Here is a 5,675-nt window from a genome sequence, read left to right as displayed (position 1 = left end):
CATCAGCTAGCCTCGGCTAGCCGCGAGCTAGCTGGCGTCAGTCGGACACGGCAGGTCTTAGTTTCTATTAAATAAAAACAAAACGTCGGGTTTTTATTCTTTCACCACCAATTAAATTAATCGGTGATTATCCCAAAGAGGGGGGAGGGGTTTGCAGGTTTTTATTAGCAGCTTCCATTAGCGAGCGCTAACCGCCTCCTCCACGCCGAAGGTGTCCAACCACCGCCGCGTCAGTCAAAGCTAAAGCCAATTAGCGCTGCTTAGCGATGAGCGCCTCTTCCACGCTGCCGCCGCCGCCACCGCCACCGCCGGGCCCCGATCCCCTGCGAAACAATACACCTGTCAGCAACGATGAGGCGCCGGCCAGCCAGGCAGAAGCTCAGTCTTTGATAGCCGCGATAGCGCGACCCCGACCCCCCCCCGCGGCGTCCAACTCCCCCCCCGCACAACAAATTAGCCGCTGAGAACTGTAATCTCCAGCTCCGGGACAATAGACGGGGATTAATGACGTATGGAATTTATGATTTATTTCCCGCCCCCGTCCACCAACCAACCCTGTAAATTGTCGGGGTGGAACGCCTGAGTGAACCCCCCCCCCCCGCCCCGCCTCGGCTGGGGGCCCTTTGTCCGGGGACTCATTGCTCCAATCATTAAGCACAAATTTGTTAACCTTCTGCCCCCCCCGGCCCAACTTCTCCTTCCTGGTGGATGAACTTTCCCTATTAACGAGCGCTGGAGGACACGCAGGACTTAGTGCCCCCTTGCATTGTCCCTGTGAATGTGGCCCCGCCCGTTTGGCCCCTCTGGAATCTGCGGGGGGGGGGGGGAGGCTAAGTATTGATTGGCTTATTAGCGGCGGGGGGGGGGGGGTATTAGTAACGAGCGCTCTCTCAAGCACGCAGAGTTTATTAGCACGTCCATAAAGGCGCCCTCGTTAGGCCAGGATTAGGGACTCGTTTTTTTGGGGGGGGGGGTCGGTACTTCTTAGTACTTCTTGGTACTTCCTAGGGGTATCATTGCACGTGGTGTGTGTAGTAGTACTACTTCAGGGTACTTAAAGTGTAAAGAAATGGTGACTTTTAAGGTCAGGCTTTTATTTTGAACAGCAATCGTACTTGCTCTGAAAGCTCAATACTTCTGGAGCCACATGGAGTACTACTGCATACTACCCCTTTTTTGAAGTACTGATTGAAGACTGCGTAGTCTTTCTCAGTACTCATTGATCCTGATGTAAGGCGTAGTAGTTCTACTTCAGGGTACTTAAAGTGTAAAAAATGGCGACTTTTAGGCTTTTTTTTGGACCCAAATTCTCAGAAAGTACATTTGTACTTTTTGAGCATAATGGATTACTACTGCATGCAAGCCTCTTTTTCAAATTACTGATTGAAGACTGCGTAATCTTTCTCAGTACTTCTCAGGGGTGTCATTGATCCTGATGACACATGTTGTAGTAACACTTCAGAGTACTTTAAGCGTAAAAACAATAAACGGCAACTTAAAGGCTTTTATTTTGGACCTCAATTGTACTGAAAGTACTCTGTGCCTTTTTTTTCAAGTACTGATTGAAGACTGCTAATAGTCCTCAGTATTTCTCAGTACTTCATAGGGGTATCATTGATCCTGATGAAAAGTGAAGTAGTACTACTTAAGGGTGCTTTAAGTGCAAAAAATGGTGACTTTTAAGGAGATGGGGCTTTTATTTTGGACTCCAATTGAATTTTCTCTGAAAGTACAATTGTATTTTTGGACCCACATGACGTACTACTGCATACCAGCCTCTTTTTAGAAGTACTGATTGGAGTACTGATTGAAGACTGCGTAATTTTTCTCAGTACTACACAGGGGTATCATTGATTCTGAAGAGAACTTGTAGTAGTTCTACTTCAGAGTACTTTAGGGCAACTTTAAGGATTTTGTGTTGGACCCAAATTGTATTTTCTCTGGACACTTGTACATTTAGAGCCACATGGAGTACTACTGTGCAGTAGCCTCTGTTTTTGAATTACTTATTGAAGCATGTATATTTTTTCTCAGTATTTCTCAGTACTTCATAGGGGTATGATTGACCCACATGAAGCCTTTTGTAGTACTTCTTCATGGTACTAAAGTGTAAAAAAAGGCTACTTTTAAGGAGGCCAGGCTTTTATTTGGACGCCAACTGTACTTCCTCTGAAAGTACATTTGTACTTTTGGACCCACATGGAGAACTACTGTGTACTAGACCTTTTTTCAAAGTACTGATTGAAGACAGTGCAATCCCTCCCAGTACTTCTTTAGGGTATTATTGAGCCACATGAAACGTGTAGTAATTCTACTTCAGGATACTTTAAGTGTAAAAAATGGTAACTTTAAGCCTTTTATTTTGGACCCAAAACGTATTGAGCCACATGCAGTATTAGTCTATACTAACCTCTTTGAAAGAATACAAATTCAGTAACATACATATACAGGACTGTCTCAGAAAATTTGAATATTGTGATAAAGTTCTTTATCTTCTGTAATGCAATTACAAAAACAAAAATATCATACATTCTGGATTCATTTCAAATCTACTGAAATATTGCAAGCCTTTTATTATTTTAATATTGCTGATTATAGCTTACATCTTAAGAAAACTCAAAAATCCTATCTCAAAATATTAGAATATCATGAAAAAATAATTTTGTTTTTTTTTAATTGCATTACAGAAGATAAAGAACTTTATCACAATATTCTAATTTTCTGAGACAGTCCTGTATATAGATATATATACTTTCATTCATTAAGAAAAACAAAAGGTTTTAAGGTGTGTGGTGCAGGATATTTTTCATGGAATTGCCGAATACCACACTTTTAAGGTAATATTGGTAAATACTCCTGCCACAGCATTGGATATATAAGGTGGTATTTCTGAATTAGCCTTAGCTTTAGATATTTAAGGTGGTATTGCTGAATTAGCCATAGCTTTAGGCAGATAAGGTGGTATTTACTGAATTAGCCTTAGCTTCAGATATTTAAGGTGGTATTGCTGAATGCTTCAGCCATGGCGTTGGCCATTTAAGGTCGTATGGTCATGTGACCCAGGATCGTACCAAGTTCCTTCGGTCCGCGGGGGGGGTCGGGCTCTACTTATAGTCGTGATTCTGCTGCCCGGATTGTCCAATCACTGGCGGACTCGTGATGGTGTGTGTGTCTGTGTATGTGTGTGTGTGTGTGTGTGTGTGTGTGTGTCGGGGGGGTTAGCAGACCCCAGTATCACTTAAAGTCGATGAAGGGTGTTTGGTGTCTAAGTCCTCTCCTACTGTTAAAGCAGCATTACCCGGGGTGTTGGATTAACTCGGCCAATCCTCTAGACGTGCCCTCTTCCTCCTCTTCCTCCGCCTCTCCCTCATGCTAACACCCAGATTAGCGCAGTTTCGCCGCCGCAGGCTCCGCCCCCTCCCTCCTCTCCTCAGCCGCGTGATTGTGCTGTCGCTGACGGTATCTTGGTCTCTCCCCAGCGGCGCCGGGCCAACCAGTGATCCGCCGCCACCCGGTCCAGAGGATGACGGGGGCGCCCCCCCCCCCCCCCTCCATCCCTCAGCGCCCCCCCCCCCCCCCTCCAGCCGCCACCGGCGAGCCTTCTATACACCTCCCACTCCCACAACATTTAACTCGCCGCGGACCAGGCGTGCAGGCATCTGACCTGATGACGGCCTACGCCCACCCTGCCCCCCCCCCCCCCCTCCCCACACACACACACACACACACACACACACACACACAACTGCATCTCCTCCCCGGACTCACGCTTGCGAGCATCGATGAGGTGACGTGGCTCCGCCCCCTCGCCACCTTACCCCCCCCCACCCCTCCCTTCAGGAAAGCATCCTCCAAGAGACTCGGTCAGAGACCTACTGGACTTCCCGACGGGGGGGTTCGGGACCAAGGAGGAGCCCGTGGGACGCGAAGATGGCGGCGGGGTGGAGGGTGGAGGTCGGAGGAGAAGATGGCGGAGCTCTCGGACAACCAGGAAGAGGAGGAGCCGGCCCGCGAACTGTAAGCGACTGGACTCTCGGACCGGGGGGGGGGGGTTTGCGGGTGGGAGCGGGTGGTGGAGCCGTCACGACTGGACTCTTGAGACGGGGAAGGGGGGGGGAAGAGCCTCCATCTTGTAAATGCTGTCGTTGTTCTGCATATTCTGTTGTTTCTAATAGATTTTTTTTAAGAAAAAAAAAAAAAAAAAGGATGTGAACTTTTTTTTTTTCTGCCCGCCCTCCCCCTTCACCACCACCCCGGTTTTATTTCCACTCTGTGTGTGCGCGTGTGTGTGTGTGTGTGTGTGTGTGTGTGCGGCATTTCGCCATAAAATTTGACCCCCTGACCCCTCCAACCACGCCACCACCTCCCTCCCTCCATCACGCCATCGCACCTCCGCTCTTTCGTTTCCCGACGCCACCACGTCGATGCTTCGCCGTTTCTGAAGATAAGCTAACGGGAGCTAACTTTTTTTTGTTTTCATTTTTTCCCGCGTGTGTGTGTGTGTGTGTGCGCGCGCGTGTGTGTTTACGGCTATCCTCATAGCAGAGTCCTAGCGGTGTGTTTTGCGTCACACAGCCGATGGACCCCCCCCTTTGCAGAAAGACCCCCCCCTCTTGGTGGAGCCCCGGGTTTTTCATATATGCTGATGATGTAATGCTGATCAGCGGACAGGAGAGAATGTAAAAGTCAATCTGTGTGCACGTGCATGCGTGCGTGCGTGCGTGCGTGCGTGCGTGCGTGCGTGCGTGCGTGCGTGCGTGCGTGCATCCCCCCCCACCCATAAACATGTTTCACGCACATCTCTGAGATCCCCCCCAAATCCCCCCCCCCTCTTTTAAAGACGTTGTTTCTGATGCTTTTATTTTGAAGGGTATATCTGTACATCTGTGTTGTAAATAAATACTTTTTTTTTGTTGGACTATCAGAGGTGACGTAGGTCTCGCGTAATCTCGCCGCACATCTCGCGAGAAAAAAAAAAAAAAGAAAACACACACTCACCGTGAACGTGTAGCCCTTCCGCTGCTTTTTCCTCACGCACACTTTCGCTGATTCGACGCACGTAAATGCAACCCCCCTCATCCCTCCATCCTTCCCTCTTTTGGAAGAAGAAGAAGAAGAAGAGGAGGAGAAGAAACGCGGCGGCGCGCTTGGAGAACGCGTGGATTCCTGAGCGCGGTCCCGTGGAAGCCGTGGAGACGAGTGGGGGAGCAGGAGGGGGAGTGGAAGGGGAAGAAAAAAAAAAAAACATGCTTGACTGCCCTCTTTTGGGAGGCCGGGTAACTGTCCGGGGCAGGAGGGACGGGGGGGGACGGGGGACTCCCGCAACAACCGCCACGAAATAGGGAATTAACTTAAAATATTAACGTATATAAAATATATAAATACACAAGCTCTATTTTCTGGTTATTTATTACACCGTTGTAAACATCGTTTTTACACCTTATTGGCGTTTGTGACCTACTTTATCCGGAGGGGCGCAATGAGCGCTTCCGCTGTGTAATAACGGTGTAATTAAGTGTAATAACGTTGTTATTACACGTGTGTGACAGTGTAAAACACACACACACGCGTGAATAATCGTAAGTGTAATAATCTTTTAGTAGCTGTAGCCCCCAAAGCCATGAGGCCGTTATTATTATTATTTTTTTATAATAATAATTATTATTATAGTTATT

The 5,675-nt window shown here is 47.9% G+C and overlaps 1 protein-coding gene across 1 annotated transcript in view; it reads left to right on the top strand.

Annotated features, from left to right (window-relative positions):
- Positions 1–4,246, top strand: part of meis1b (Meis homeobox 1 b) — a 78,286-nt gene extending 74,040 nt beyond the window's left edge. Inside the window, exon 13 of the mRNA XM_086173850.1 lies at positions 3,480–4,246. The gene's annotated coding sequence lies outside the window, so the exon portion shown is untranslated. The remainder of the gene's footprint in view (positions 1–3,479) is intronic.
- The last annotated feature ends 1,429 nt before the right edge of the window (positions 4,247–5,675 follow it).

Source organism: Fistularia commersonii, chromosome 2, assembly GCF_037954325.1.
Source record: "Fistularia commersonii isolate RoL2024-O1a breed Wild chromosome 2, RoL_Fcom_v1.0, whole genome shotgun sequence".
Taxonomy (NCBI): Eukaryota; Metazoa; Chordata; class Actinopteri; order Syngnathiformes; family Fistulariidae; genus Fistularia; species Fistularia commersonii.
The sequence above is the reverse complement of the archived record's forward strand: the minus strand, read 5'-3'. Positions and strand labels throughout refer to the sequence as shown.